General features: G+C 43.4%; 1 long non-coding RNA gene across 1 annotated transcript in view; it reads right to left on the bottom strand.

Annotated features, from left to right (window-relative positions):
• The window catches only part of LOC122552407, a 21,114-nt gene extending 10,828 nt beyond the window's left edge, over positions 1 to 10,286 (bottom strand). The window contains exons 1-2 of the long non-coding RNA XR_006312368.1: positions 10,152 to 10,286; positions 8,616 to 8,749 (exon numbers count right to left, since the gene is read on the bottom strand). This is a non-coding gene — a long non-coding RNA (uncharacterized LOC122552407). The remainder of the gene's footprint in view (positions 1 to 8,615; positions 8,750 to 10,151) is intronic.
• Between the last annotated feature and the right edge of the window lie 418 nt (positions 10,287 to 10,704).

Here is a 10,704-nt window from a genome sequence, read left to right as displayed (position 1 = left end):
TACAGAGATAAATAAGATTTGGTCACCAAAATATTTGAAGAAACAAAAGGTGGAATATAAATATTCAATTCCGCACATCCTTGAGAGGTCTCAGGCAGAATGAGAGTGCAGGATGTGTAACCCTGACAGTAATGGGTAACAAAGGCATTACAGAGAAAGCATTTGGTCTCAGATTATGCAGCTGAATCAGGCTGAATGCAAATTCTGGGCAACACGTGTCAAAAACACAAGCAGGAGAATGTTTTTTAGGATGCCTGACAGCATTGCATTGCTCAACACTGTTACACATTCCAATGAATTCCAATGCAATGCAAAGACACTGTGATAATTGTGGGAGACTTCAATCATTGGAATGTTGTGGTCAGTGTTTCTTTGAATAACATATTGTGCAAATGGCCAGAGACATGGCTATCTCAGATCGACCGTTGTGTGAGGATGCTGAGTGAAGGAGTATCATCACAATGCGATATCCTCTGGGAAATTTTAGTGTAGCGGAATTCAGCGAGATGATGGATTTTTAAATTGACCATAAAGCACACCTGACAATCACAACCAAATCCATTTACATGTGTTTGAGAGGAGAATTGAACAAGGTTAACAGGGGAAACATTGATGTGTGTGGCTGTAAATGGACAGTGGAAAACATTTACAGTCATAGAATATGTGCAGCACAGAAACAGAGCATTCGGTCCAACTCATCCACGCCACCCACACATCCTATCATAATCTCGTCTTATTTGCTAGCACTTGGCCCAAATCCCTCTCAATCCTTCCTGTTAGTATACCCATCCAGATGCTTTTTAAATGCAGTAATTGTACCAGCCTCCATCACTTCCTCAAGCAGTTCATTCCGTACACAGATACCCCTCTGCCTGCAAAAGTTGTCCCTTCAGTTCCTTTCATATCTTTCCCTTCTCACCCTGAACCTAGGCTGTCCGGTTCTGGACTCCACTATCTCAGGGAAAAGACCGTGTCTGTTAAACCTATCCATACCTCTCTTATAAACCTCTATATGGTCTCCCCTGAGCCTCAAATAGCCCCAGCCCATTCAACCTCGACATGCAGCTCAAATCCTCCAATCTTGGCAACATCCCTGTAAATCTTTTCTGAAACCTTTCAATTCACACAACATCCTTCCGATCAGAAGGAGACAGGAACTGCATGCAATATTCCACAATTGGCTTATCCAATGTCCTGTACAGCCAGAACATGACCTCCCAACTCCTCTACTCAATGATCTGATCAGTAAACACAAGCATACCAAACACCTCCTTCACCCTCCTATCTACCTGCAACTCCACTTTAAAGAAGTTATGAAACTGCATTCCAAAGTTTCTTTGTTGCGCAACACTCCCCAGGAACATACCATTAAGCACATAAGTCCTGCTGAGAGTTGCTTTCCCAAAATACAGCACCTCACATTTATCTAAATTAAACTCGATTTGCCACACCACAGCCCATTGACCCATCTGATCCAAATCCCGTTGTAATCTGAGGTAACATTCTTCGCTATCCACAATACCTCCAATTTTGTCGTCATCTGCAATCTTACGAACTACACATCCTATGTTCACATCCAAATCATTTATATAAATAACAAAAGTAGTGGATGAGATTTAACCTTGCTCACCAATCTCCCATGTGGAAACTTTTCAAACACCGTATTGAAGTTCATATCGCTCACATCGACAGCTCTGCCCTCATCAATCCTTTTTGGTACTTCTTCAAAAACTGCAATCAATTTCTTGAGACAGGATTTCCCACGCACAAAGCAATGCTGATTATCCCGAATTCGAAACCCCTTTTCCAAACACATGCAAATCCTGTCCCTCATGATTCCCTCCTTTAACGTGCCCACCACTGACGTCAGGCGAACCGTTCTGTAGGTCCCTGGCTTTTCCTTACCATCTTGCTTAAATAGTGGCACCACGTTAGCCAACCTCCAGTCTTCTGTACCTTACCTGTGACTATCGCTGATAATAATATTTCAGCACGGGGCACAGCAATCACGTCCCTAGCTTCTGACAGAGTTCTAGGGTACACCTGATCACGTCCTGGTAAGGCCCGAGGGAGTGTTGCTGAACAAAGAGACTTTGGAGTGCAGGTTCATAGCTCCTTGAAAATGGAGCCACAGGTAGATAGGATAGTGAAGAATGCATTTGGTATGTTTTCTTTTATTGGTCAGAGTACTGAGTACAGGTGTTGGGAGGTCTTGTTGTGGCTGTACAGGACATTGGATAGGCTTTTGGAATATTGAACTCAATTCTGGTTTCCTTCCTATCAGAAATATGTTGTGAAATCTGAAAGAGCTCAGAAAAGATTTACATGGATGTTGCCAGGGTTTGAGGATTTTAGCTAAAGGGAGAGATTGAAAAGGCTGGGGCTGGTTTCCCTGGAGTTTCGGAGGCTGAGGGGTGACCTTATATTGGTTTACAAAATTATGAGGGGCAAGGACAGAATAAACAGACAAAGTATTTTCCCTAGGGTCGGGAAGTCCAGAACTAGAAAGTATGAGTTTATGATGAGAGGGGAAATATATAAAAGAGACCTAAGGGGCAACGTTTTCACACATAGTGTGGTACGTGCATGGAATGAACTGCCAGAGGAAGTGGTGGAGATTGGTACAATTGCAACATTTAAGAGGCATTTGGATGGATATATGAATGAGCTGGGAATTTGTGTTTCGTCCCCTATCTAGGTGACATCCTCAGTGCTTGGGAGCCTCCTGTGAAGCGCTTCTGTGATCTTTCCTCTGGCATTTGTATTGGTTTGAATCTGCCGTTTCCGGTTGTCAGTTCCAGCTGTCAGTTGCAGTGGCCGGTATATTGGGTCCAGATCGATGCTTATTGATTGAATCTGTGGATGAGTGCTATGCCTCCAGGAATTCCCTGGCTGTTCTCTGCTTGGCTTGTCCTATGATATTAGTGTTGTTCCAGTTGAATTCATGTATACTGGGAGGACTATCTATAGTTGGGTTTATATTTGGAAAGTGGGAGTATGTTAAAGTGATACAGTGAGAGTTCAAGGCCAGTAAGTTCCTGACGTGGGAATAGTAAAGATAGCAAGTCCAGCAAATACTGATCAAGTAATATCATGAGTTTGATAAAGAAAATACAGTACAATAAACTCAGGTGAAGCAATTCACAAAGATAGAGAGTGCAAGGGGATCCATAGAAACCGAGGACACACAATGGCCATGAAATATGCTTGTCAGATACTATTAAGGAAAAGTCACAAGGTAGTTTATCAGTATAGTTAGAATAAGAGGGCAACTGAGGAAAGGGTGAGTCCTGTTAGAAACCAAAGGGATAGTCTGTGCATGGAACCAGAGGATGTAGGTGAGCTTTTCAATGAACACTTCCCATCTGTATTCACACAGGAGAAAGGCATTGTAGCCGGGGATTTCAGTTAATGTTCGAGAACATGGTAAGATCAATACGGAGGTGAAATTAAATGTTTTCACAGGCATAAAACTTGAAGAACTCCCCAGTGCCCAATGAAATGCACCCCAGGCTGCTATGGTAGGTAAGCGAGGAGATTTCTGGGGCTCTGCTGGATATATTTAATACTTTGCTGGCCACAGGTGAAGTGCCAAAAGCCTGGAGGATCGCTAATGTGGTTCCTTTGTTCAAGAAGGGCAGCAGGGATAGGCCAGGTAATTACAGAGCAGATAGTCTGTCAGCAGGGGGAGGGAAATTGGGAACAATTCTGAGGGAAAGGATGGATCAATAACTGGAAAGGCAGGGATCGATTAGTGTTAGTCAGCATGGATTTGGTAGAGGAAGATAATGGCTGATGAACTCAGCTGAGTTTTCTTTGAAATTACGATTGAAGATATTGATGAGGCCAGTGCAGATGATGTGGGTTCCATGGAGTTCAGTAAGGGCTTTGACAAGGTCCCACATGGAAGGCTGGCCCAAAAAGGAAGAACCCATGGCATCAAAGGCAAGTAGGCAAATTGGATCCAAAATTGTTGGAGGATTGTTTTTGGGATTGAAAGCTTTTGCCTAGCGGGTGTACCACAGGGATCTGTGCAGGAGCCATTTCTGTTCCTTATGGGCATTAATCACTTGGATGTGATATCATTAGTAGGTATGCAAATGATATGAAAAAGGAGGGTGTTGTCCACAGTGAGAGGGATGGTCTCAAGCTACAGTCTGAAAGTTGAGGCTGTGACAGAATTCAAGAGAGTAATTTCAATCAACAAGGCAGACACTAGCACAGCAGGCAATGAGGGAAAACTGATCAATTAAACTACTTTATTTCAACATAACAGGCCTAAAAGGTAAGGCAGATGGACATGAACATGGGACTGAGACACCACAGGTATGACAGAAACACAGCTGAGGGAGGGACAGGACTGACAGCTCAATGTTCCAAGGTACAGATTCTACAGGATGGAGAACACAGGAGGTGAGACAGGAGGGGGAGTGGAGTTTTTGATCAGTGATACATCACTGCAGCACTTTGAGAGGATATTCTTGGGGATCACCCAGTGATACTGTAATGGTGGACATAATAATTGAGAATGGTCATCACTTTGAGATGGTTGCATTACAGGCCCTCAACAGTCAACGGGAAATTGAGCAGCAAATATGTTGGGAGATCGCAGATATCTGAAAGAAGGATAGGGTTGTAATGGTCAGAGATATTAACTTTCTAAACCTACACTGGGACTGCCAGACTATGCAGAACTTTAGTGGGAGGGATTTGTTAGGCATGTTCAAGAAAACTGTCCCAATCAGAATGTAAATGGTCGGACAGCAGGAAGGGGTAAAACCTGACTTCCCCTTGGGAAACAAGGGAGGGAAAGGGACAGGGGGTGTTCGTGGGAAAACTCTTTGGCAAAGTCACCACACTTCTATCAGTTTGAAAATAGCGATGGAAAAGAACATGGCTGGTCCACAAGTTAATGATCAAAACTGGCCTTGCCTGAATCCCGAAGGTATGAGTCAAGAGCTTTTAACAATGGATTGTGGAGGTTATTTGCAAGTAAAGGGACGTCAGGCAGATGGGAAGCTTTCAAAGGAGAAATAAAATGAGAGTTCAGGGTCAGCATATTCCTGTTATGGTAAAGGATAATGCTGACACAAGTCGTAAACACTGGATGACTGGAGGTTTTGGGGTTCTGGTCAAGAAAAAGGAGGCACATGTCACATATAGCCAACTGGTTTAACGGAATCCCTGCAAGAATATTATGGGTGGAGTAGGACACTTAAGTGGAAAATCAGGAACCAACAAAGGGGACCACAGAAAGCTCTGGCAGATCAGGCTGAGGAAAATGCAAGTATATTAACAACAGATAATTAAATACGGACGGAATATGGTTCCTTAAAGATCAATGGAGCCATCCAAGTGTGGAAGCAGAGGAGATGGCTGAGATCCGAAACGAAAATTTCACGTTTCAACGTATTGTGGAGAAAGACTGGGCAACTCAGGGAAATAAACAATAATGTCTTCAAAAGACTCCACGTAACAGAACAGGAGGTACTGGAAATTTTAAAATGAATAAAAGGTATACAAAGCCCTGGGAAATAATCAAGGATATCCCAGGATATTGTGGGAAGCTTAGGAAGAAATTGTGGGGAAAGAGATTTTGCTATCACTGATAAACAGCAGGGATGAGTTGGAAGCCTGGAGGATGGCTAATGTTGTGCCAGTGTTTAGGAATGGCTGCGAGGGAAAGCCAAGGACTTCAACACCAATAAGCTTGACGTCAGTGATGCATATGTTGTTGGAAGCGATTCTGCTGGACAGTAGTTACATGCATTTGCAAAGGCAAGGATTGATTAGGGATAATCAACACACATTTGGAATACTGCATAGAATTCTGATCATTCTGATTTAGGAAGCACTTCCTGAAACTGTCAATGGAGCAAAGATTGACGAAGATTTCACTGATACTGGAGGGTTTGACAGAAATGGGGAGGGTGGTTAAGCTGGAAAACAACATGGGGGGATAAGATAGATTTGGCAGGCAATGTTAAGGAGAATGCAAAGAATTTTCCACAGCACACAAGGACAAAAAAAAACAACTCGACAGTCACTAGGGCTCCTCAAAGATCAGCGAGGCCATGCAAGTGTGGAACCACAGGAGATGGGCGAGAGCCTAAATGAATATTTCATGTCAGAACATATTATAGACAAAGACTAGTACACCAATGGAAAGAAACAGTGATGGCTTGTAAATAGTCCCTATTACAGAAGAGGTGGTGCTGGAGGTCTTAAAACACAAAGACTAAGAAAACCCCAGTTCCTGAACAAGTGTATCCCAGAACATTGTGACAAAGTAGTGGCAGGGACACGAGAAGAAATATTTATATCATTGTCCTTCGTATTTCCATTGGGCGTCGGTGGCTGAGGGGTGACCTTACAAAGGCTTATAAAACCATGAGGGATACAGGTAAGTTGATTAACCCACGTCCTTACACCAGGGCAGTGGAGTCCATTACAAAATGGGATTGAACTGCAGAATGAGGATGTGTTCGCAATTCTGCAAAGTGTGAAAATAGGTAAGTCGTCTGGGCCGGATGGGATTTATCTTCGGATTCTCTGGGAAGCCAGGAAGGAGATTGGCTTTGATATTTATGCCGTCATTGTCTAGAGATAGTACCAGAAGGCTGGAGGATAGCAAATGTTGTCCCCTTGTCCAAGGATGGGAGTAGAGAAAATCCTGCTAATTCGAGAGCTGTGAGCCTTACAACAATTCTGGGTAAAGCGTTGGAAAGGCTTGTAAGAGATAGGATTTATAATCATCTGGAGACGAATAAGATGATTAGGGATAGTCAACACCGCCTTGTGAAGGGCAGGCCGTGCCTCACAAACCTTATTGAGTTTTTTTAAGAGGGTGGATGAGGGTAAACCAGTTGACGTGGTGTATATTGATTACAGTAAGGCGTGTGTTACGATTCCCCACGGTAGGCTATTGCAAACAAAACGAAGGCATGGGATTGCAGTTTGGATCAGACATTAGCTCGCTGAAAGAAGACAGAATAGTGTTTCATGGGAAATACTCATCCTGGAGTTCAGTTACTAGTTGGTTACGCCAGAATCAGTTTTGGGTCTAGTGTTGCTTCTCATTTATACAAATGACCTGGATGAGGGCATTGAATAATGGGTTAGTACATTTGCGGATGACACTAAGGTCGGTAAAGATGTGGAGAGTGACGAAGGATGCTGTCGGTTACAGAGAGGCATAGATCAGCTGCAGAGCTGGACCTAGAGTTCACAAATGAATTTTAATGTGGAAAAGTGTGATGTCATTCATTTTGGAAGGAGTAACATGAACACAGAGTACTAGTCTAGTGGTAAGATTCTTGGTAGTGTAGATGAACAGAGAGATCTCTGTGTACATGTACATAGGTCGTTGAAAGTTGCCACCCAGGCTGATAGGGTTGTTAAGAAAGCATTCAGTGTATGAGCTTTTACTGGTAGAGGGATTGAGTTTCGGAACCATGAGATCATGCTGCAGCTGGACAAAACTCTGGTGCTACATCATTTGGAGCATTGGGTACAGTTTAGGTCACCACATTACAGCAAAGATATGCAAGCTTTGCAAAGGGTTCTGAGAAGATTTACTAGGATGTCATCTGATATGGAGGGAGTATCTTACGAAAATGTCTGAGGAACTTGAAGCTGTTTTTGTTCAAGAGAAGATGTTTTCAGGCCTACTACTGAGACGAATCAGATAATCAGAGCGTTAGATGGGTTGGACAGTGAGAACTTTTCCTTTGAATTGGGGTTGCCTCACACGAGGGGAGATAGCTTTAAATTGATGGGTGATAGATATAGGACAAATGCCAGAGGTAGTTTCTTCACTCAGAGTGGCAGGGGCGTGGAACGTGCTGCCTGCGACAGCAGTGGACTCGCCAACTTTAAGGGTATTTAAATGGTCATTGGACAGAATTGGAATCGTGTTGGTTAGATGGGCTTCAGATTGGTTCCACAGGTTGGCGCATCATCGAGGGCAGAAGGGCCATTACTGCACTGTCATGTTCTATGATCTAGAGGGCATAAATATGAGGAGAGAGAGGAAAGACATAAAAGGAATTGGAGTTGAATATATTTCACGAAGAGGATGATGCAGGTATGGAATGAGATTCCAGGAGGAATGGTAGAGAAAAGCACAATGACAACATGGAAAAACCATTTGGGCAAGTATATGGAAGGGAGAGGGTTTGAAGGGATTTAGGTCAATGCAGGAAACGTTCAGGGACTCTGGTCAGCAAAGACTAGTTGGATCAAAGGAAGCATTTCTGTGCTGCATGACTGTCTCAGATTATTGGAGGAGGAGACTACTGAGATAAGGCATGTTGCAGACATTGAAGCAAGTTACAGACATCGGAATAGCTGTCTGGAAAGCAGTAAATTTCAATTATATGGAGGGACTATAAGGAAGAGAGGAGGTTACAGAGATAAGACTTATAGCAATTACAAATTACTGAATAAACTGGCCCACAAGACATGCCATAGATACAATGTTGCAGAGTAGTGATTCTCAGTACTTGGTAGTAAGTCTGTACTCTGCTCCCCCTCCAACACTATGTCATGTCTTGTTAGCCGATGTTTGGAGCCTTCTTATTGCTCTCTGCTTTGTGCACTGCGAATGGTCTTACCTCTCTGCAGGATTTATAGAAGGCTCCAGATCTCCCTGCTCTTTGTCTCTCTGGCTGACCAACCAATTTCAATTAGTGATGGATGAGACACCCAGCAGCTGGGAAGTCTATTGAGTCAGGAACTTCCTGAGTACCTACAGGAGACAGAGAGATAGACAGAATGAGAAATTAGACTGATGCAGTGAGGGTTACAGAGGGAGAATGTTCCCGAGTATCACAGAGATCTGGAAAATCCCAGTCTCCATTCCTATTCCTTGCTGCCTTGTCTCACCGGGGTGGGGAATTCTGTTAGGTCGGAATCTAGAATAGCTGAAAGTGTGTGTGTGTGTGTGAGAGAGATAGAGACAAAAGAGAGAGAGAAAAAAAAGAGAGAGAAAAATAGAGAGAGAGAGAGACTGACAGAGGCAGGAATTAGACTCACACGGTGAGGGATAACACATGGAGAGATACTGAGTGATACCTCCAGAGTGCTGAAAGATGTCAGTGTCATACAATTGGGTCGGAAGAACGGGTCTACCTTCATGATGCACTGGTATCAGTGTTCAGGGATGAGCAACCAGTGATTAGGCGAAGTGATTGCCTAGTGGAATTATTGCTAGCGAATGTATCCCAAAGCTCATCTAATGCTCAGGGGAGGCAGGTTTGAATCCCACCATCAGAAATGGAGAAATTAGAAACCAACAAATTTAAAAATAGTAATGAACAATCCACAAATAAGTATGAAACTATTGCTGATGTACAAAACATCCAAATACTTGTACTTTCGAGAAGGACATCTGCCAATCTTCACGTGGTCTGCACGATGTACCCACATCAAGGTGTCTGCCTCTCAATGACCCTCTGAAATGGCCGAGCAAGCTACTCAGCTCAAGGGCAGCAAGGACTGGGCAAGAAAGGCTGGTCAGCCAGAGACACCCACAGCCCATACCTGACTTAAAAAAATAATCCACTGGAACCATGCTGGGAGCAGTGTCCCATCCTATCATGTCCGTAGGTTTATGGACAGAGCTTAAAACTGACAGAGAGGATGCATGAACAGGGTTCAGGTGAAAGGAGCTTTCCAAATCCCAGTAGCAAAGGTGAAGTATCGGAACACCATGAGGATGTGGCTGAAGACAAGCAGAAAGGAACAGAATGGGACAGTGATTAACTGAAACTGTACATCAGTGAATAGGGTTGTGACAGGAAATTGTGGGAAAGCTTAAATTATGTTTTTGTTTAGAACGGATAAAGTTTCTACCCTTTCGTCATTTATGTGTATGCATAAAATCCCTTTGGATTCTCCTTAACCCTATTTGCCAACGCTATCCCCTGTCTGCTTTTCGCTCTTAAGTATACTCTTACTGCCTTTATACTCTAAGGATTCACTGGATTTCTCCTATATGTTCTTGACATATGCTTCCTTCTTTTTCCTAACCAAAACATCAATTTCTCTAGTAATCCAACATTTCCTGGAACTATAAGCCTTTCCTTCACCCTAACAGGAATACCGTTTACTGTCTCTGAACTCTCGTTATCTAATTTTTGAAGTCTTACCATTTTGCAATGATAAAGGTTTCATTCTCTCAAAATCAAAACTCTCCAATTCTTGCGTCTCGTGAAACTGCCGCTGAAATATAATGGAAAAGAATCATTCCAATCGAAGGCGTTGTTGAGATGAGCTCTGGTCAGTCATGCAGATCTGGAGGGCACATGAGCAGCACCAGGTCAGTGTCAGGCACACAGACAAAATGGATAAATAGATTCACAACTGAACTCACATCTCCCAGCCTGGGAACCTGAAGCTGTGTTCAGCCATTCTGATAAAAATCTCCAAATTTCGGTCAACAAAATTGTACCACCAGGTTCGGCAGCCCTTCCTACCTCCGTAACATGGCCTGGACTCTACAACTCTTCCTTCCTCTGCAAAGTTACCCAGAAGGGCACTGGAGGATGGTGGATGTTACGTGGACAGGGAGGGATACCAGGACAGGAGGGTAATGCAGATATCAGAAATATTGCAGTGGTAAAAGGAGGCTTCAGGAATTTTGAGTGTTGATGCTAATAAAGGAGGTTACAGAGCTAAGGAGAATTGTAGGGACGCGAAGAG

Source organism: Chiloscyllium plagiosum, chromosome 8 (assembly GCF_004010195.1).
Source record: "Chiloscyllium plagiosum isolate BGI_BamShark_2017 chromosome 8, ASM401019v2, whole genome shotgun sequence".
NCBI classification, from domain to species: Eukaryota; Metazoa; Chordata; class Chondrichthyes; order Orectolobiformes; family Hemiscylliidae; genus Chiloscyllium; species Chiloscyllium plagiosum.
Note: the sequence above shows the minus strand (reverse complement) of the source record. Positions and strands in the feature narration are given on the sequence as shown.